This window comes from Vulpes lagopus, chromosome 24, assembly GCF_018345385.1.
Source record: "Vulpes lagopus strain Blue_001 chromosome 24, ASM1834538v1, whole genome shotgun sequence".
NCBI lineage: Eukaryota > Metazoa > Chordata > Mammalia > Carnivora > Canidae > Vulpes > Vulpes lagopus.
The window spans coordinates 36,658,681-36,681,096 of record NC_054847.1 but is presented as its reverse complement, the minus strand read 5'-3'; the positions used below and the strand labels follow the sequence as shown (position 1 = coordinate 36,681,096).

At 35.4% G+C, this 22,416-nt stretch overlaps 1 protein-coding gene and 1 pseudogene across 2 annotated transcripts in view; one reads left to right on the top strand and one right to left on the bottom strand.

The window, feature by feature from the left end:
• Nucleotides 1-22,416, bottom strand: part of DCC (DCC netrin 1 receptor) — a 1,085,392-nt gene that overhangs the window by 465,231 nt on the left and 597,745 nt on the right. The gene's annotated exons all lie outside the window — the stretch shown is intronic.
• Nucleotides 1-22,416, top strand: part of LOC121482097 — a 59,717-nt pseudogene that overhangs the window by 19,557 nt on the left and 17,744 nt on the right.

Genomic DNA, 22,416 nt, shown 5'->3' with positions numbered 1-22,416 from the left:
ACTTCTCAGCTCACCAGACACATAATAGAACAAGATATAATAATAGTCATTAACAGACATATTTGATGCTCTCCGCACAAGTATTCACTCACAGCTCATTCACTTCAATTGCTTCCTAGAAAACCCTCCAATTCATGTTCTACATTACTATGTTTTCAGTTTTAGAAGACTTGACAATCTTCAAAGGTTAGAGAGAGCACTTCACGCAATGAGCGGAAGACCACCGAGCTGAGCATTCCCTCTTTGGCCCTGCAAGGCCGGTCTTGACCTTCTTCACTCTGACCTGTGACCCAGGGTGCTGATGTTTATGGACTGTCTCTACAGGCTGCCCTGACAGGCTTCCAGCGAGTTCAGCAATGGGAAGAACCAGAGGGAGGTGGGAAAAAAGATGTTTTTCTCCAAGTTCCCTGGCTTTTAAGCCACAGCTGGTTGGTTATGGCTCTCTATCAATATCCCTTGCCAGACGGTCAGAGAACTCTCACTCCAGATTCTGCTCCTCTTACCTCCACTGGCCTTGGGGTGGTAATGAACTAAGTTAATGAGCTCTGTACTCTCTCATGTACGCTAAACCACCCCCACCCTTTCTTAAACAGATCCTTTACTAAATTTTGCTCAATTCCTAGCCAACGGTGTCAGGATCTTGACTTATTCAGACCCTTCTAAATGGAAAATTTGATGTCCTGAAAGCAAAGATGCAAGAAGACACAATTAAGGTATTTGTTACAGTTTTCTCTTTGCCTCAATAGATATTGGCAGGTGTTCACCCAAGGCTAATTAGATTTCATTAACATTTACATTGAGGGGGTTAAGAACTAATAAGGAGTGTGGAGTATACCACATTGATTAGGAATAGTGTGTGACCTTTCTCTTTTTGATTATTTCTGGTTCTAAATAGCTGTTGGTGCAGGTTTCAATTCTGAAGAAAACCCTCATGAGCCTGATCAATAATACTTCTATTAGATTATAAATATGTTAATTTAGGTGTTTAGACATTCTATTACATTTTAAGAGTGATTTACAAAAATATTTATAATTCATTAATACCTCCCTGGTGCTATAATATGGTTTAATCTTAGATTTATAGGGGAAAAATTGGAATTTTTTAAAGCAGTGATTATAAATGATGATTTGTGGTCAAATTCAAGTTTTGTCTTATTTTTGTCATGAATTGTCCTAAAATATTTACTAAGGTGGTTTTTTTTTTTCATTTTATTTTGAAGCTTCCATATAAAAATATACATTTCTGGCTTCTTTTGAAAAATTAGGTTGATAATGGTCCACAAGCCAGTAAGGCAAATTGATAAAGGGCTGATAGTAGTTACATTTCTTAAGCAAAGTGTGCACTTATCAATTTCCCACAGTCTGCAACATTCTCTGTTTCTTACAAGTCTGATTCATTTTTAGTTTACTCGCTTTGTAGCTTGTGATTCCTAGTATCTAGGAAACTTCATTCTTTCTAATATGTTATTGAAAATCACACTCAAGGGCAGCCCGGGTGGCTTAGCGGTTTTAGTGCTGCCTTCAATCCAGGGCGTGATCCTGGAGACCCAGGTTTGAGTCCCGCATCGGGCTCCCTGCATGGAGCCTGCTTCTCCCTCTACCTATGTTTCTGCATCTCTCTCTGTGTCTCTCATGAATAAATAATTAAAATCTTAAAAAAAAAGAAAAGAAAATCACAATATTTCCCTATGTCCAAACAAGGTGTCAGTAAAGGCTCTTTTATATAAAGGGCCAGAGAATAAATATTTTAAGCTTTGTAAGTGATGGGGTTTCTGCTTTGCTGTTGCAGCACAAAAGCAGCCACAGATCATATGTAAACAAATGAGCATGGCTGAAATCCAGTAAGACTTTATTTTAAAAAATGAGTGGTGGGCTAGATTTGATCCATAGTCCATAGTGTCCAAAGTCCTGGTGTAAGGAATCAGAAAATCTGTAATAAATCATGGCAAAATATATATCATATCCTAGGAATTTCATTTGTGGATCTGATGTTTTATGAACAGGAAGGAGGAAGGCTTAAGGATGAAGGAAGTGGATAAGGCTGGTAAGAGTCACTATTAAGAGAATAGTGAAAGAACAAGTACAAAGAAATGACAAATTAGGAGTACACATACATGTAACCATAATTTGTTCTAGAGATTGCAACTCAGGGAAGGTACCTCCTAGCAGAGTCTCTGGCTTCTCTGCAATCTTTAAAATATAAAATTTCCTACCCCAGAATTTATTCTCAAATCACAAGGCCAATTCCAACATTTTCTGCAAAATTAGGAGGTACTGACTTTAAAAGATTTTTATTTATTTATTTGAGACAATGAGAGAGCAGGAGCAGGAGGGAGGGGCAAAGGGAGAGAAACAAGCAGGCCCCATTGAGCAGAAAGCCCTAGGAGGGGCTCAATCTGAGGAGGACCCCAGGATCATAACCTGAGCTGAAGGCAGACCTTTAACCCACTGAGCCACTCAGGTGCCCCAAGGTATTGACATATATATATATATATATATATATGTGTGTGTGTGTATATATATATATATATATATATATGTGTGTGTGTGTGTATATATATATATATATATATACACAATTTTTATTTATATATAATGTATAAATATTATATATAATATACATATATTTTATATAAATATTATATTATATATATATTTTATTGAAGTTCAATTTGCCAACATATACTATAACACCTAGTGCTTATCCCAAGTGCCCTCCTCAGTTCCCATCACCCAGTCACCCCGTCACCCCATCCCCCTGCCCACCTCCCCTTCCACCACCCCTTGTTCATTTGGTGTTGACTTTTAAATGCCAATGAACCACACAGGCAAAAGAGAGAAATTTAGCTTTGACACCAGTTTGTAGAGCTATAGGTTCAAACAGATGTCAAAGAGGTAATGAGTTATAGAAAAAGAGTCTCAACTTTGGAGTCTGCTCTTGTATTATTGAAATATTTCAGCTATCTTATTTTCAAAAATGAGACTATTTGAAAGACTTGTTCTAGGTAGTCTAAGACCTACTCAGGGCAAGAACAGTGCCTAATATACTGATTACAGTACGTTACTAGTTTTCACAAAGGAATATATAAGCATTGGGTTCCCTACTGGGTCAGATCAACTTTGATCTCTTCATGGTTCTGAACTCTAGTCTTAAATGCTTGTAAGAAAGAATAGGAATTAAATGAAGAAAATACATTGAAAAAAATTTTATAAAAAATAGAAAATCATAATTTGGGTATAATACAACAGGACTTATACCTATATTGTATACGGAAAAGTCCAAAATCTGATTTCAGTTTTTGACTTGAGCATTTCTAAAACCAAAAGTGAAGGACAACCTTAACTTATCAAGCAAGTGTATTTTGAATACATATTAGAATATAGCATGCATTCATTCATTGATAAATTAAATGTTCAACAACGAATGTGTTTTGAGCACATGCAATGTCCTAGGCATGATACTACTCTGCTTTTTTAAACTTTAGGGGGGGAAATGAATTTCATGCTATGATAAAAAAAAAAATAAGGACATGTTCAGAAGAAGCGACTCTGAGGAATAAATATTTTAGTTGAGGTATTAAGGATAAATTGAAGCCAGCAAAACTAAATTATAGTTGGTAAGACAAGAGTGTTCCTTATGGAGAGAATAGAATATTAAGCACCCTGGAAAAAATGAACCAGGGAGGCAAAGAAGTTAGCGAAAAATGCTTATCCCTTAAAGCCAGGTTGGGAACATCGAAAGTAATTCTTCTATCCAGAGTTTGGATTAGGCCAGTGCAGTTGAAAGCTTGACGCGGTTGTGTACTCCACAGTGTACTGTCAATATTTATTTGTATGTATGTGTTGCTTAGCCATGAGTTGGTATCATCTTACTTAGGTAGGGTAATATAATGACAGCTTTCAATCCCTTGGATACTCTTAAACAATTTTATTAAGACCTGAAAGTCACATTTAACATTAAAGATCAAGAGAGGGATACGCACACAATCAGTGGAATACAGATTGTGCCTCTGCGTGGATAAATGCCTGTTGCAACTCAAATCCTCTAAACGCAGGGATTAAGAACGGGTAATAGAAATAGATTGAAACACTACTATGTAGGAATTAACATGAGGGAACTCAGGCAGCGTGAAACTAAAAGAAGTCCTATAAATTTGTTTTAGGAACAATGCTGGGGAACCTACAGTATTGGAAAAAGAAGTACTACCATTGGTTCTGTGGCACACTAAGAGTCAACGGTACTATAACCACCAGCAACGGATGGATTTCTATTTATACTAAACTATTGTATTAACTTTATATTAACTATTGTATTAAAATTTACTTTTTAATCTATGTATAAACATATGTACATTTTGGGGGGGGGTAGGGGTGGCGGTGAGCCTTAGTTTTTTCCATTCCTATATGTTTATGGACCATTGTTCTAAATACACTTTGAATATATCAGGAATGGAAGTACTAATGTAAGGTTGTTAACTGCATCCATAACTAGAGATTGAGGATTTACTATGGATATTGAAATAATTCATAAACTTCTACGGTCAGACTTACCTCTTTCTAAACTATAACTTACCTCTTTCTAAACTATTATTTTAACTAATTATTAGTTAAAATAATTAGATAACTGGAGACAAAACCAGTGGGGGGAAAATCACACTTTAATAAAGATTGAAATAAAGAGTTAGGCTTTCTACTTAAATTATGTGTTCCTTTAGAACGGCTAATGGCATATTATTAATTTAAATTTTTATTGGAAGTAGTTGGCACATAAAGCCATATATAAGTAAAATATATTTGCATGCTATGAAACATAATAGTAAAGAGAACATTTGTGAATTCCCCACCAATCTTAAAAAACAGAACATGCCATACCGTGGAATGCCACATTGCCTTTTGTAAAACTAAAGTAAGAACTGCTATAAACCATTTTTCAAAGTACTCCACTGCACACTGACATAAAATATACCTTCGGCTGAAGAAGACTAGCTACTTTTTAGCCTCTTGTAGAGGAAATCCTTATCAACCAGCAAACATACTTCAGTAAAATCCAGTTTACCATAAATACTTGACTCAATTTTTTAGTTGCTGATAAGCTCCAAATACTAAAGAGCAGACATGTGAAAAATATTTGGAAAACAAACGTACTTATTCTTTGCTCATTGCTTCTATAATTTGACACAGTTGCAAAACTGATTTTACAGCATTTTCCTGCATAGTTATTTCCCTGGTCTCAAGAAGCTAAATACTCTGAGACTTCCTTTATCCAATTAAGCAAATAAAAGAATTAAGTTTTTATTCTTTAGTTGCCCCATTTTGTCAGGTCATGACTTTCAAACATGTGAGGTAACTTGTTATTTCTAAAGGAGAATATACAATGGGAATTCACATACCCAATTTTTGCAGTTTTTGTTCTTATTTAAAGTTTGACCACAATTATTAAACTTCTGTAACTTTTAAATCTATAGCCAGAACAAGGGCAACAATTCTCAAATGCATGTGTCTAGCTACAAAATCAGATCTACTTCTTCAAAGACAGATTCTATTTTGCTCTGTAGGTGTACAACATCTTGTCAATGTTTTCACTGAGAAATGTTTCCCTCTCTGGTTTAATAGTTTTAAACACAGAGTCAAAATTTGAACAGGATCTGAATTAAGAACTTATTTGCAACTACACAAAAGAAGTAGTTCTAAATTCTTACTAAATTCTTAAATTCTTACTCACTTAAATTTTTACCCACCTCTGTATATTTTCTACCTTAATGGAGCTTGAAGAAATGAAAAACAGATAAGGGGAAATGTGAATAAATTTTCTTTTGTGGGGGTGCCCAGGTGGCTCAGTTGGTTAAGCGTTTACCTTCAGCTCAGGTCATGATCCTCAGGTCCTAGAATTAGGTCCCTACATCAGGCTCCCTGCTTAGTGGGGAGTCTGCTTCGCTCTCTACCACTACCCTCTCCTTGTGATCCCCCCCTCTCTCTCTGTCAAATAAATAAAATCTTCTAAACATTCGCTTTTTTTTGAAGAGATAGATATTCTTGAGTGACAATGTTTTGGTCCGATTAATTTACTTTCACTATTCAGTCATGGACTAAAATCAAACAGTGATAAATTTGATTCAGTGGATCTTTATATTCAACAAATCCCACAAGTTTTAGAAAATTATTCCACATATATTTTCATGTGTTTTGGTGAAAAAAACATGCCCTAGCAATGTACAATTATTTAAGAAATGTGCTAATGGTTGAAATAGTTTCATCCGTATAATGTAATGGAACTTTCTTCATCTGTGATTATGCATAGCCTTGTTAAAAATGCAGTTGAATTTTTTTTTCAGTTGAATTAAAAAAAAACAACTTGTGATAACTTCATAAGTAATAATTCTACATTTTGCCTGTTATATGATAGGGTGAGTCTTTGGATCTCCATTATTGCCGCAGTTAAAAAAAATAACATAAATATTTTCTTTAAAAGTTGTAAACATAATGCTTGTGTAAATATATAACCTCTTCAAACTTTCAGGGAAAGATAGGTCTACCAAAGGTAGCTGACAAAACATTACAAGCTTTCCCCTTCACATGCATGCACATACCCTAAATATGACTGACATAAGGGACTTCTAATTCCAGCAGCAACTCAGCACAACCCAGTAAGGTTAATCTGTATCAAAAAAAAAATGTCAATAAACTTGACATTTAGCTGGAGAAAATGAGCTGGAGAAAATCTGAAGTTGCATTTCTTCTTAACAGAGCCTAAGATTAATCACATTCATCCAAACTAAGTGTTTAATTCAGCTAAACAAATGGAGTTTGTGTTCATCCTAAAATTCTATTCTAAGGTTTTGGCTAACTGACAGATAAGAAAGATTCCAACTCCTTCCACATTTGAGGCTCACTATGTACAACTCTATGAATGAATTTAAAAATCAGTTATGAACTCACTTTGTTAAACTTCTTATCATGAATCATCATTCTGGAAATTGGAAATTATAGAGAGGAAATTGAGTGATATCCTAGAATGAGTGTAATTATTGACATTCCTTCACTCTGATCAAACTTCTAAGGCAAATGAAAGGGTGATTATTTTACATCTGAATTTTCCTACCCTTAGTAGACTTTAGTTACATTCTAATCTTAATTATTTGGGGGGAAAAACACATTTTAAATAAGATCTCTATGGTAGGTTTTTATTCCCTAGGGAATATAATTAAATGGAGAACTACATTCTTTCACAGTACCGCTCATACAGATTTCACCAGAAAGTAATTTCTGGGACACCTTCACTTTGATCTTCCAAGTATTTCCTCTTTCCAACCTCAGAGGCTTATGCAGCACCTCACCCATTCTTTATAGAGATCACCTTTGGCAATTTCAAATTCAAATCGAAATATTCTATAATGCTAATCTACTTCATTCAAAAATAGATAAACATCCTACTTGAAGTATCTACCTCTGTATCTGTATCTTAAAGTACCTAGAGTATAAAAAATCTATATTTTCCCAAGAACTGGTTAAACTTCAAATATATGTCTCAGAAATTGCAGTAGTTGACCTGCTAATAAGCAAATGATTCATCTCATTCTTTCCAGTAGCCCAAATGTAGAATGACTTACAACAAACTGGATGTTTTTGGTCATATAATCAACACACTCAGAATATCCAGTGTAAAAATAATACGTTGTTAAGGACAAGTTCTCTAAAATCACTGTGCCTAGGTTTGAGGTCCAACACTAAGATCACTAAGATTAAACAGTAGTACCCGTTTCACCAACTTGCTATGAGGAGTTGTGAAATGGTCCACGTAAGAGTACTTGGCATATATAAATTTGTGTCTATGATTATTGTTCTAGTCATGAACAATAGCCCTTGTACCTTTATCAGTACCATTTTCAAAATACACTAACTCAGCAATAGAGGTAGGCAATTTCTGATTTATAAACGGTTCCCTTTTTCCTCTATGATATTGTTGGACTTTTTGAGCTTTGATTAAAGTATGCTATATGATAAAACAATTGTTTAGAAAGCTATGAACAGGAGCGACTGGGTGGCTCAGTGGTTGAGTGTCTGCCTTTGGCTCAGGTCATGATCCCAGGGTCCTGGGATCAAGTCCCGAATCAGGCTCTCCACAGGGAGCCTGCTTCTCCCTCGCCCTATGTCTTCCTCTCTCTGTGTGTCTCTCACGAATAAATAAGTTTAAAAAAAAAAATCTTGAAAAAAAAAAAGCTATGAATAACAGTGTGGTAGAAAGCAAGGGTAGCCAGGCTGAAGAAGAATTAAACTCAGATTTTAAGGTTTATGTATTTTTGTTTTAGTATAATCAATACTCATGAAAACATCCTATTTTTTCTATATAATAATAGCAGATAAAAAATAATAGTAGATAATTTCTTTTATTTCTTTTTTTTTTTAAAGATGTTATTTATTTTTTCATGAGAGACACACAGAGAGAGACAGAGAGAGACACAGGCAGAGCGAGAAGCAAGCTTCCTCCGGTGAGCCTGATGCAGAATTCAAATCTAGGACCCCGGGATCACAACCTGAGCTAAAAACAAAGGCACAACCACTGAGCCACCCAGGCATCCCCCTTTTATTTCTTAAGGTATAATTCACATTTGGTAAAAGGCACAAAACTTAACTATATCTCTTGATTAATATTTATATGTACATATATACATTTATATGTGTATGCATACTCTACCAAAATCAAGATATAAAACATTTTCTTTCCCCTAAACTTCCATTAGACTCTTCAGTTAAAATCTGCCCCAAGACATAATTTCTATAGAGACTTCTATCATGATCAAGAAGTTTGCCCTTTTTTGAATTTCATATGAATAGATTCATACAGTATGTACCTTTTTAATTTCTTTTTCTCAAAATGATAGATTTGAGATTTATCCACATTGTAGTGTACAACCTTATACATTCTTTTTTATTGCTCTTCAGTATTTTATTGTTGGATTCTAAAGGAATTTGTTTATTTATTTTCTCATGTATGCATACCTGGGTTGTTTCCATTTTGGCATTACAATAAATATAGTTTCTATGGATATTCTGTGAATCGTTCTGTGCACATAAACATTCATGTCTCTTGGATATATAGCTAGAAGTGGAACTGCTGGGCCATAAAGAAGGCATGGCTTTGTTAGAAATTGTCAGATGACTTTCCAAACTTTAGTTCCATGTCTATATTTCCACCAATAATGTATGAGGATACTGGTTGTTCCATATCTTTGTCAACACTTTGTATTGTCACTCTTTTCAATTTAAGCATTCTGGTGTTGTATGGAGGGGTATCTCATTTTGTTTAATTTGCATTTCCGTGAATAAGGATATTGAACAGTTTTCCCTTTGTTTTTCTTCACAACATCAGTAGAGTCCACATGATTTTTTAATCTTTTAAAAAAGTTTTATATATATATATATATATATATATATATATATATATATATACATTCATTTTACTATGAATATACAACATAGTCAACGACTGAGTAAATTATATAGGTTAATGTGGAAAATACGTGAAAGTTGGAATACCCTGACAGAAAAAAGTTAAGGTACGTTCATTCCATGAGCTTAATTAGTAGGAAAGGAGGGTTTAATCCATTCCTATTTAGCTACAGAATGCCTTTGATTCAAGTTAATCTGAATTTTGCCCTAAACATATGCAACTAGGAAATGTATTTATTCATAAAAAATGCTTTTCCATGGTAATTTTATCTCAGTATTGCAAGTTTTTCCATTCATGTAATTTATTATGAATAAAATTTTCATTAAAAGCATTTGTTTTAAAGGGACTGGTTTTTAACAGGTTTTAGTCATGCAAGGCTTATTTTTGAGCTGAAGATATAAACTTCTTTGCAAAAGTAAAAAATATACATATATCCTTGGGAAATAAAATTAAAATACTAAATTTAGATATAAAAGGTGGAAAATATAGTCCAAGATGAAAACATGGAGAATAGGTTACGTTTTTAGAAAAGGAGTATTTTAAACATTGAAATGCAAGACAAAAATGTTCAAAATTAATTTAAAACAGAATTGTTTCTAAATAGAATGCTTAAAAAGAGGTTTCCTGAGATGCAAGCATCTCTGAGTATAATAATGGCTTCTTTTGATTATACATAAACAACCGAAGCAATCTATTAAATGTTTTAGTACCAACGATTGCTATATTGAGCAAACTATTATTTATATACTCTTCTATATGTTTTCAGTCAGAATATTAGCAAAATGAGTTTAGGGATACTTTTTTAAAGAGCAATTTTATCAACATATTAATATGTAGTGTGAATTTAATATTACTATTAGTCATCTAATTAAACTTATACTTTTAATGTTAAGCGCAACCATTTAATATCAGATTTGAACATACCCAGAGTAATAATCAAACCAATTTTCTTTGAAGATTGTAGATCTACATTCCAATGTTGCTTAATGGACTTTCCCTTTTAAGTTTCATTACTAAATCATTGCATTAATAAATCTAATGTGATTTACTCATTCAAAAAAAAAAACACACTTCTAATTCTAATCTGCATTGCCTGTTTCTAAAAATAATGTTTGCCATATACTAGATGACAAAAATTCTGATTTGCACAATGTATCACTAAGAGAAAAATTCAGAGAAAATTATTCATGGTTTTCTAAAGCATTCCCTAGTCCTATTTTTTATTAATATAAAGACTAATTTGAAGTTTAAAACTTCTAGGTGCCTGTCTACCTATAAATATATATCTCTTTGAATACTGAATCTAATTTTTTTTTCTGGAAAATTTACACTAAATATCTCATTGCTAATTTTAATTGCAAATTTCATGCATTATTTATATAAGCAATTGTAATGAAGACTTGATATACAACTCCTTTATCCTGTTTTCTGTCTCATACTCTAAAATAATTTTGATGGAATATGAACATTCCCTTTTTATTTCTAAAAGTTAACCATGAGCTATAATGACCATTAATATATTCAAAATTAAATGGCTATTTACTAATTTGTCTTCCTTAGATGTTTATTTTTTATCTGTTGTCCCATTATAATGTTCAGTGTAAAGTATGCTTATTTGCTTATCTAGAATATAATAGATAAAATATTGTAAGTATTATAAATAATTATTTAGGGTATATATAACTATGTACCTAGATTTATTATTATCTGAAGAAGATTATTTAAGATAATGCATTCAGGGATCCCTGGGTGGCGCAGCGGTTTGGCGCCTGCCTTTGGCCCAGGGCGCGATCCTGGAGACCCGGGATCGAATCCCACATCGGGCTCCCGGTGCATGGAGCCTGCTTCTCCCTCTGCCTGTGTCTCTGCCTCTCTCTCTCTCTCTGTGACTATCATAAATAAATAAAATTAAAAAAAAAAAAAAAAAAAAAAAAAAAAAGATAATGCATTCAATGTATTATATACATATTATATTACCTAAGTTATTAATAAGGCTATATATTACAAATATATAGCTATGTATAATATGTTAAATATAAATAAATATGTATTATTAATACAATATTACTTATTATTATATATTATACTTTAAATATTGTTAAAATGATTCTTGGGAGTAATACTATTTAGTAAGTGATGGATCATCTTTGACAAAGAAGTCTGGCTCAGTATGAAATCTGAATATGCAAATAAACATTGGGTATGTTTCAAACTTGGTGAAATTAATTCTCTTGACGAATGACAGAGATAAGAAAGAAAAACAACGCATTATATTCTATTAGGATATCTAATAGCCAAAGCAATTTTAGATTAGATTAATTAGAAAAGCGTGGGCATCTTAATTATATCATTGTAGAAACAAAGCAATATCAACTTACTATTTTCAGTCATGACAACAGATCAAATTAGACAGGGTATTTTGTTTCAGAAGATTTACACAAGCAGATCATAGCATGAAAGAAGCTTAGGGATGAATTAGATTTTTGCAAAGATTAATTGCAACATTAACTAAACTAAACAAAAATCAGTGTGAGGCAAGATCACACAAGTGGGTCTAATCAATTTTGAGTGAATTTAAAGTAGTAATATTTGATGGATTTGATTTTTAAAACATCTGTCACATGTATTTCCCAGAGTTACTCCTGCTGCTTCATTGCCTCCACCTAGAAAAGCCACTATGGGGGTTCGACAATAAAGTTCAAGACATGATTAGACCAGTGGCAATGCCATTGACTCTGAGAGCTACCAGGGCAGATGTTTTCAAAGGCAGAGTTAGCCTTTAGGTGAAGCATATTGGAATTAAAACTTTTAATGTTGGGTGTTCAGTTCAGAGCATAAGGAAAATGTAATTGCTTTTTTTTTTAATTTCCAAATTATCTAACCAGGAATTTTGAATAAAACCTAACTAACCTAACTAAATCCTAACTAAACTAAATGCCAAAACCTAACCAAAATGCCAATAAATTTTCTCTTGTTACTAGTACATATGCAGAACAGACTCACTCCATCATCCAAGAACAATACAGTGAGAAATATTGATAGCTACAAATCTCTAACATATGATCTAAAAAGAAGTCACCTAATCGCCAAATTTGAATTCAGAGCTTTTAAAGATTTCTTATATTGACTTTTATTCTTTTTTGCTTTTCCTTCTGAAACCATCAGCACCATTTCCCTAGTCATACAATCAATACAATGGAGAGACTGTTTTTGGTGTGCTATGGATGCCATTATATATTATAGCCAATCCCAAGCCTCCAATGATAATACCAGGGACTATCTAGTATAGTGACCAAGGGCTCTGGATTTGAGAAATACCCCTGATATTTTGTTTTTTATATCACAATCACCTCTCACTTAAAACAATGAGTTTAAGGAATCTCATAATAATAACAACTCTTAGATTCTTATATTTTCTTTTCAGGCTGAGTTCTAAATAAATGAGGATGCTTCAGTATACAGGCTCAAAATATGATCAGTTCAGATATAAATAAATTCCTTCCAACCCCCACAAATTATCTGAGCTGAGAAGAATCCAGAGTGGTAAAAATGATTATTAATGAGGATCGTATCATTCTACTCCCAATGCTCTAACCTATACATCCTGATCTAATCTTTCCAGGTCTGTTAAAACTCCTTCTTCAATATAATTCTGATTTGAGAGTTAGGAATATGGGATGAGTTCTCATATACACCATTTATTATTATTATTACTTCTGGCATTACTGATGCAAATAGAGATTCATTTGTAACCTGTTCATTTAAGAATTGCTAGTGTTATTTGGTATTGCTTTCACTTTCTGCCCATATGAAAGGTGATGCTGTTTCTTCCTACTAATAGTTTTTATTGATAAATTTCTTCTAAACTTATACTGAACAATTTTTGTTAATAATAGCTTTAAGTAATATAGCCATCCATTCTTCCATTTTACTTACAAATATTTATTGAGTAATAATGGCATATTCCAAAAATGTAGATAATGCTAGTAAAATGGCTAATTTAGGAAAATGTGACATAGCTTAAAATATGTTACAATTATGCCATGAGTTTATTACCCATTTAATTTATATGGGCATATTTTAAAACCTGAGAATTCACTTAGAACTAAATTAAAGTTTTCTCTGCCAAGTATTCATTAGGTTGTACGGGAAAGACTTCTAATTATTCTCTCCATAGAACATATTCTCTTTTGAAAATAGATAAATAGTACCAGAACAGAAGCATATCCTGGAGCAATCCTAAAGGTTTCAGTTTCCAAACACTTCTTTGGAAGCAAATTAAGTAGAAATTACAGAGCTATCAACAGAAGTGTAATTAGACAGAATAGATACTAATGATCAATGGTAAAAATGGCCCATAAGTCGACAAAATAAGAAGCAAAACAAAGTGCTAGCCATCGAAAAACACAAACGTGTGATCTCAGTCAATGGAATGAAGTGTGTTAGCTGAGCAACTTCACCAAGAAATTCAATGCACCGTGCTAAAACATCGACTTCTTAGGAGAGAACTCAATGCCATTTCCACATAGGTGATTCAGGTATATTTTATTTTTTTTTAATAGTATTCTGCACAAATTCTGGGGCTACTTCATATTTTCAATCTTGGAAGAGTAAAATCTCTCTCATCTTTACATAACACAACTTTAGGTACATTTGGTTTGGGTAATGAGTCCCCACATCTGGAGGTCTGTTTACTGGTCAAAATCACCAGCATCTGAGTTGGCCAAAAAAGATTTCTAAATCAGAAAACCAAATGGAAATGACTTTAAATAAGTCATGAGCTCCCTAGTTGGCCATGGCCCCCAACATTCACTACTATATAACACTGGGCACTTTATATTAATGGTCATGTTAATTTCCTATTCCTAGAAGCATATTAATTTACAACTTCTGGGGTTATTTTTTAAATAATTATCATACTTCATGTGTGTGCATACAAAATATGATATATGAAATGCATATATTCAGAAAAAGTAATGTGAGGTATAGTTTCTACTTTCACGCCTCTAACTTGCCTCTGACTTTCAGCATATTTTACTTAAAACTTAATAGTTGATGTTGATTCCAAATTAGGTTTCTTTTCCCTCTAACACAGTTGCTACCTCAGCTCTTGGTTAGTTCCAGACAATATATTTTGATGGATTTCTTCTATAAGTTGTCTGTTTTTGCCAAGTAATGGGGCTCTCCGTGGAGTTGGCAGTTCAAAGGAAAGTAATTTTATTTGGATTCTGATTGCTCATTTAATTGGCTAACACCCACATCCAAACTTTCCATAAATTTATTATGAAATTTATCATTGTCAACTTGGGTTTCTCTACAAGTAACCACATCTCTCTAAATTATCAGAGCCATTATAATTCAACCTCAGTGAATTTTTCAACTGAGGCTAGATAGTTAAGTTCCATAATGCCAGATGCAGCTAATTTTGTTCTAAGTATGAAGCTTGGAGTACATACAAACAACTTAATCAGTTGCTTCACTTCAGCTAGAGATTTGCTTTTGTTTTCGTTTTCTGGTTGTTTTTAAATCTCCTTGGCATTCCCACAGAGCTGGTCTATCATCTGCTTCAAATCAGCCTATAGTAATTAATAAGTTCTAGTTGAATACACCATTCTGATGGTAACATCACACGCTGTAAAGCAATCTCTTTGGAATCCATGGACATTACTGTTTGTAGGAAGAGGAGATTGCAAAACATCATGACCTTGTCATGCCCTGTTGGAAGTGGATCAGCAGCCAGATATTTATTGACAGGACTCAAGACTTAAGTGCTCTCCTCACCAGAACTGACAAGGTCAGAGCAGCTCACAAGTAATAATGAAACTAATTCAAACAGCTGTGCCTACATGATTGTTTGACATCTGTCTCTGCCTCCTGTCTGGCTTATATACATGACCAACCGATACAGGCCAAAATGAACCATGTACCAGAATGAACAAGGCATACTTTCATTTTATCAAACTACTATTGATATCTGCATACAGTGTCATGTTCATCTGGGATTCCTGAGCTCAGCATCTCTATGTTGGAGATAGATGTACATATTTACCTCTAAGTTTATGTTTCCCTGTGAAATATTTTTATCCTGAAAATGTATTTCCATGACATCATCCAGATAGCAACATATGTCATTCTCCATTTTGGTTCCCTTCACAATAAGACAAACTACAAACTACCCATAGACAAGACACCATTGTGAAAATCCCAGACACCTGTGGTGAGGCTGAAGCATCCCTTAAACAATAGAGAATAAGGACTGCACTAGAAAGGTAAGAGAGGAGGCTATATTCTGACCACATTGCCCCTTTAGTCCAGGACAGTACCACACAGAAAGGGCCCCCTGGGCTTACAGTTTTTCCGGGGGGAGGAGGGGAAGGGAAGCCTAAGGTAGATATTCAACTTCTCTGTCACTTTAGGATGCTTCCTGGGAAGCCCAGTTGGGTCTCGCCTCACAGAAATCACAGGAGGAATCTGCAGGACTCAACCATGGGGTAATCAGGTACAGATGGAAAAGGGGGCTGGGCTTACAGAAACCAGCACTCAGATCTTGGCAGGCTGCATTCCTGCTTTTAGGATTACCCAATATGAGACCTCAGCCAATGGGTTTGCCCATCAGCAGAGCTGAGCCAGTGACCCCACGCGGCCAGGAGGCTCAGTCAGCAGTTCTAATTTGAGTCCCAGCCAATGAACTTTACTGACTATGGAACTAATTCTATAGCCTGACCTAGGCAGGGGAGCTAATTTTAGCCTTGAATAACTGCTAAATATGGCATCTGGTCCCACTTCATCAGGAAGCCTAGCCAGAGAACCCTAGTAGCCCAGAGCCCATTCCATAGCCCCACTAGGACAAGGAGCCAAACTAGCAGCCTTGCCAACTGTTCAACATGGCCTCTGGCCCGACATAACCAGTGACCTAAACAGAGCCCCTGGGAAGCTTTGGGGCCCAGCCTACAACCTTGCCCTGTGCACAGCATAGGCTATGACCCTGCCCAATTGCTGAACACAGTGTAGGCATGAAACCCTGACAGGGACTCCTCTCAATCACAGAGCATAACCTGTGGCCCTACCTGATACGCCCTAATAGCAGCCCTGCCTTACCACAGAGCACAGTCTTAGCCCCACCCAACTGTAGAATATAGTTGAAGGCTCCTCCCAATGAGAGAGTCTGGCCAGTGTCCTTGTCTAGCTCTAAATACAGCCTGCTGTCCCACCTGATCACAGAGCACAAGCTGAGGCCACAAAAGGCCACAAAGCTCTGCCTGTGACCTACATGAACATGGGATTAAGCCAATGGCACCATCCTTGTTGAGGAGCACAGCCTGGGACCCCACCCAAACAGGAGTGATGGGGAAGCCCAGCCTGTAGCCCTGCTCAGTCATGGAGTCCAACCAGTGACATCACACTGCCAGGAAACATGGCCTATGACCTTGCCAGACCAGATGCTATTGCAAAGTCCTACTCAACACCAAAAATAATAATGATAATAATAAATGATCCAATTAAAAAATAGACAAAGGACCTGAATAGACATATTTATAAAGAAAATATTCAAATGGCCAACAGGTACATTAAAAAGAGTTCAACAGGGAAACCTGGGTGGCTCAGCGATTGAGCGTCTGCTTTTGGCTCAGGGTGTAATCCCCGGGCCCAGGATCGAGTCCCACATCGGGCTCCCTGCATGGAGCCTGCTTCTCCCTCTGCCTGTGTCTCCACCTCTCTCTCTGTGTCTCTCATGAATAGATAAATGAAATCTTTAAAAAAAAAAACAAAAACAAAGTTCAACATCACCAATCACCAGCAAAATGCAAATCAAAACCACAGTGAGGTATTACCTCATACGTGTTACTGTGGCTACTATCAAAATGACAAGAGATAACAAATGCTGGTGTGGATATGGTTTAAGGGGAATCCTTGTGAACATTCCATGGGAATGTAAGCTGGTGTACCCATTACTGGAAACAGTATGGAGGTTCCTCTAAACACTAAAAATAGAACTTCCATATTAGCCAGCAATTCAACTTCTGAAAATATATCCAGAGGAAATAAAATCATAATCTTGAAGTAATATCTGCACCCCATTTCTACTGTAACATTATTTACAATAGCCAAGACATGGAAGAAACCTAGTGTCGATCAATGGATGAATGGATTAAAAAAAAAAAAAAAAAGTGGAGAAGAGGTGTATGTATGTGTGTGTGTAATGGAATGTTATTCAGCCAGAAAGAAGGAAACTCTGATATTTGCGGCAACATGGGTGAACCTTAAGGACATTATGCTAAGGGAAATAAGTCAGACAGAGAAAGACATATACTGCATGATCTCACTTATATGCAGATTCTAAAACAACAGCAACAACAAACATATTGGTGGTTTCCAGGGATTAGGTAAGGGGAGCAGGGGCAGAGAATATGGGTGAAGGTGGTCAAAAAGTACAAACTTTCAGTTTCAAGATGTATAAGCACTGGGGATGTAATGTACAATAATGTACAACATAATGACTGCAGTTAACAAAATTGTACTGTAAATTTGAAAGTTGCTAAGAGAACAGATCTGAAATGTTCTCACCATAAAAAATAATAATAATAATGGTTGTAACTGTCTAGTGATGGATGTGTTAATCAACCTTATCATGGCAATTATCTGCAATGTGTACACATATCAAATCATTACCCCGTCCACCCTGAATTTCCATGATGTTACACACAAATTGTATCTCTACAAAGCTGAAAAAAATAAAAATTATATAAATTACACCCCCCACACACACACACACAAAGTCATTCTTATTTTGTTGGTCCTTTCATTTATGCCATCACTTTTCATTTTCCTAGATAGCATTTTCACTGGTTAAAATGCATACCCTTGCTTTATAGTTAGCATCAGCCCAGAGGACAGTGATAGATTTGAGATAAGCATTGCCATGTCTAAGAATTACTCCTTGACTAATCAACCTACATAGAAGACACCAGACCGGATATTTTAAATCTTGTTTATGGCATTTACAAATCTCATTTTGGAAAGTTGAGAAGACAACTCTACTTATTTATCATGGGACACCCAGACCGTTTGGAGTTTCATTGATTTTTGCATCAGCAAAATATTTGGATATCTACATAAGAACACAAAGAAAATAGGCATAAAAATGCTATGACTATATTTTTATATAATGATTGAAGGCATACAGATGTGGCCTGAGAAAATGTCAAACCTATAACCCTATTCCACCCAGCATCCTAGACTCTTCCTTAATAAACTGCCACTAGAAGAGGAAGATGCCATTACAATTCCACTGATTTATTTATAACTTCCAACATGAAGATGCTTAATGAGGGTAGAACTTGAAAAGCAGAGCAAAGATATGAAGTGTTATGCGTGTATTAATGCCCATCAGATCCAAGTGGTGATTGGAGTGGCTCACCAAAAAGCAACTATAATACACAGAGATGAAAGTTATTCATAAGTAGTAAGCTTCCAAATACAGCCTTTGTCGCTTGATTATAAGTTCAGCCAAAGGGGTATTTGTATAGGAAAACTTGAAGACAACTGATTTACTCACTCATAGTATAATTAAAGTTAAAAGTTGAGAAGGGGGATGGTGAATCATCCCTAAAAAAATATTCCAGTGTCAACAGAATCATATTCTTCAATTAAGTAGATAATTGTTTCAATTATTTGTTAGCGGACTACTGTGAAATAGAAGCCTCTCTAACGTGCCTTTCTAATTTGCTGCAAAGAGGGATAATCAAATCATGCAAACACAGACATCTGTTGGCACCATTACAGGAAACTACCCTTAATGGGGGGAAAACATTAAATAAACCTTAAGGAACAATTTGAGAAGCCAGGCTATAAAATTTCATATGCAGTACAGACCACGTCACCTTACAAATTGCTAAATTAGGAAGTGGTTGACTGGAGAGTACACTGGGGTCTGCCATAAAACTTCAACTCAAAACTTTTGAAATTTTACATAATCACAAAAGAAAAAAAAAGTGGTTTATATAGACTGTGACAAGCTTTAAGAATGATTTCTAGCAACCTCATAAATGCCCCTCAAACTAATTTTGGGGAAACACACACACATTCACACACTGGTTAATTGATTTAAAGAGATTAACAGACAGATACCTAAATGAAAAATGGATTATCTTCCAATGCTAACTGATATGTAAAAAATCCTTTGAAAATCTGATTAAAGCTTCATATAAGGGGCAGCCCAGGTGGCTCAGTGGTTTAGCACCGACTTCAACCCAGGGCCTGATCCTGGACATCAGGGATCGAGTCCCACGTCGGGCTCCCTGCGTGGAGCCTGCTTCTCCCTCTGCCTGTGTCTCTGCCTCTCTCTCTCTCTCTCTCTCTCTCTCTGTGTGTGTGTGTGTGTGTGTCTCTCATGAATAAATAAATAAAATCTTAAAAAATAATAATAAAATAAAATAATAAAGCTTCATATAAAATGTACTTTGGGACATACACATCATACATATATTTTCAGAGGTGTCGCCATCTCCTAAACTACAGGATAGACTCTTTAAAACATCACTTAAAATGAGTCAAAGACATTTTTAAATACTGTATGTCAAATAATTTCATTTTTATATAAAAATGAATGGTCTCACTTTATTTATGTGGAAACTGAATCTTGAGGAGATTAAGTGAAACTTCCAAGTTGTAGGAAATAATTGTGCCAAACATTAATTCAGGACTACCTGACATCAAAATCTTAGTCTTAATCACTATCCTCTCCTGTGTTCCCAAGAGTCTGCTCTTCAAATCCCATTAGAATTAACATTTTAATGTATAATCACCAACATTCTATATTTCTGATATTTAGACATAGATTAGTGATTTTTTTAAACATCATTTTGGTATATGAAGGAAAAAGGAAGGATGGGAGACAGGCAAGAAGGAAAAGAGTAAAAGAAGGAAGTGGGATGGGGGAGGAAGAGTGAAAGGAAGGAAAAAAGAAAAGCAAAAGGAAAATTTCTCTATACACATTAAAATAAAATGTGTATGTATATAAAGATATGCATATAAGTCACATAAATTATATGTATTATCATGTTTATGTATAAGAATTAAAGCTGAGATACCTATACTTTTAGAGCTTTGAGTGATACAAACATGAGGGTGAAACCAAACACTGAATGGATTTAATATGAACACTAATAACTCATGCATGCCTAACAGATGACTTTCATGATTCTTCTCTTATAGCTTTATTTCCAAGATTTTATTTATTCATGAGAGAGAGAGAGAGAGAGAGAGAGAGAGAGAGAGAGAGCAAGCACAAGCAGAAGGAGGGGCAAAAGGGAGAGGGAGAAGCAGAATGAGCAGGAAGCCGAATGTGGGGCTTGATTCTAGGACCCTGGGATCATGACCTGAGCCATAGGAAGACGCTTAACTGACTGAGACCCCCAGGGGCCCCTCTTATAGCTTTTTTAAGATCATTCACAAAAGAAAAATGTACCTCTTCCCTGCCTTGGACTATCACCATTAATGGGAGCCTCGAGTCCAATGTCTACAATAGACACAGAGATAGAGACAGAAAGCTTAATGATGGTCACTCTCTTCTACCTCTTTCTGAGAAAACAAAGAAGAGTATGTGCTTTACAGACTCCATAACTAATAACACCTAGAATCTATGAACAACACAGAGAGATCATAAATAGAGCATGTATGTCATAGGAGAGGTCGCATCGGATCTATTTTACTATACTGAGGGTGTTGCATCCTAACTTCTCTCCCCTCAGATCCACATGAGCTCTACCATTGACCCCAGAGGGGTATTGTTGAGATCAATGTTACAACAGATCCAAGAGGAAGGGATCTCTTAGTTTAACACCATTTTCAATCATGCATTGAATGTTTTGCCTTCAATAATCCATTATTTAATTAAAGAATAATGACTTCTTCCAGCAGTTTAATTAGTTATCTGAGGTCTGAGCATCAAAAAGCCAAACTGCTGAGGAAACGGGAGAAGATACGGTAGGAAGCATGCTGAGTCACCTCTTACCCCTGCACCCTTGAAGCATTCCTTATATTAAACCTAAGTCTAGTCACAATCTGGTTATACAGCTTTGCTTCGGCATATGCCAGTTTTCTTTTCCCGAAAGCTGTATGTACCCTTGGCTTCTTGTAGAACACAAGATATATCCTAAGGGCAGAGTTTCCTTTCTCTATGGAGAGGCCTTGACAGGCAGTCTCCCTATATGTTGATACCATACAAAGAAATTAAAACAAAAGAGAGTTGGCCACTTCCAATCCTAGTTTTTATAAAGACCACGTGCTCATACAGTTCCTCACTGGAGAGCCATTCAGTCTCGCCTGTGAATATTATCAGGTGCAAATCCATCTTCTGTCCACTCGACCTCTCCCATTTGTCTTTTCAAGGCTGATGCCACTCCAAAAACAAATGCTTTTTAAGCATCCATCGTGTTTATTATCAAAGTTCTGAGAAAAACAACAGAAAAGGGATGTAACAAAAGGAATAATGAGCAGACGTGCAGTGTTTAATTAGAAATAAGTTGATTTTGAATCTCACCAAAAGCCAAAAGTAATTATTAGTCTATTGTAAATTATTTGCTCATCTCTGATATCCCTGGTCTCCTTGCCTACCAAAAGCAAAAGCAGCACAGTGCTGCCATCTTGACTATGAAAGAAGGCAAGCTGGGTTAGCTGTAGAGGAAATCCGTAAATTCTTGGCCATGTCAACTGAATGTGTAACAAAGGTATTTCATTTTAAAATGTAATATTTCATCATGATGATGAAATGACTTATTTTTCCCCTAGAGAAGACAATGCCATTTCAGCTTGTCCATTATGCAGAGGAAACATTCATTCATGTTGCCTGAGAATACTCCATTGTAGTGTGTAATACAGGAGGCTGGAGCATGGGGACCGTGTCAAAATGTGCATGAGCTGGAAAACTAAAGGATATTTACACATGCCTAGAAGAGCAATATTAGCTG